The 914-nt window shown below is 31.5% G+C and overlaps 1 protein-coding gene across 1 annotated transcript in view; it reads right to left on the reverse strand.

Moving 5' to 3' along the window:
- The window catches only part of UFL1 (UFM1 specific ligase 1), a 30,419-nt gene that overhangs the window by 24,682 nt on the left and 4,823 nt on the right, over window positions 1-914 (reverse strand). The window lies entirely within an intron of this gene.

A 914-nucleotide genomic window follows, 5' to 3' on the forward strand; every position in this document is an offset into this window, starting at 1 on the left:
AGCCATCAATGACATGACTGAGAAATTTCAACAAGCATAGATAATCTAGAAAACATCATTATCTCATAGCAGAGCTCAAGATGTGTATATGTTAAAAGGCTTAACTATCATTAGCCCTTGCTAATAAGAGCTACTTCTAATATAAAATATAAATGATTGCTAACCAAGACATATATATGGGTCTTGGAGAAGACCTTCTCTGGAGACTCTAAGACTAACAGAGAAGAATAAATGTTCTTTCAAGATTCTCTAAGGTAGGGAAACATAAGACCTGAAAAGTTCTCTCTTGTGATGCAAATATTAACAAGTTATCTCAGACCACAGGATCTAGAATGGCAGATGATCTAGTTTCTTGGCAACCTGCTTTCAAACTTGAGAGTACCTCTCCACAGGTGTACTACGATTCAGGTCAGGTGCATCTGAAATAGATCTGGACATATTTTACATCTCAAGATAAGTTAAATCTAATCTATCAGCTCAGCTGATACTTGGACCACCTAGAAATAGTTTTCTAAACTCAATGAACTTTTAGAATACTGCCTATGATATTGAGAAAAACTAGAACTGAAAAATACTAAGAATCTGTATGTTTCCACGATGTATACAGAAACAGTTTTATAAGAAATCATTTGGCTCTAATCTGGTACTTTAAGAAAGTATCTTTTAAAGTATATTTTCAACCTGTGATTAGGACATATTAATATTTTCTTATATAAAACAGGCTCCTATTTTATGTTACATAAAACAAATCTGTGCTCTAAATGGCATTTTAAAAGCAATTTAGGGAAAGTCTTTTAATATGGGTTAATCTTGTTACATTATAAATTAATCTCCTACAATTATGGTTTGGTAAGCTTTTTAAGGTTAATTTTCTTAAGTAATATATACTTATAAAGAAATATGGATTTTCCCTT

The sequence above is a fragment of the Otolemur garnettii genome, unplaced genomic scaffold (genome assembly GCF_000181295.1).
Source record: "Otolemur garnettii isolate 467f Iridium unplaced genomic scaffold, OtoGar3 scaffold00132, whole genome shotgun sequence".
In the NCBI taxonomy this organism is placed as follows: domain Eukaryota; kingdom Metazoa; phylum Chordata; class Mammalia; order Primates; family Galagidae; genus Otolemur; species Otolemur garnettii.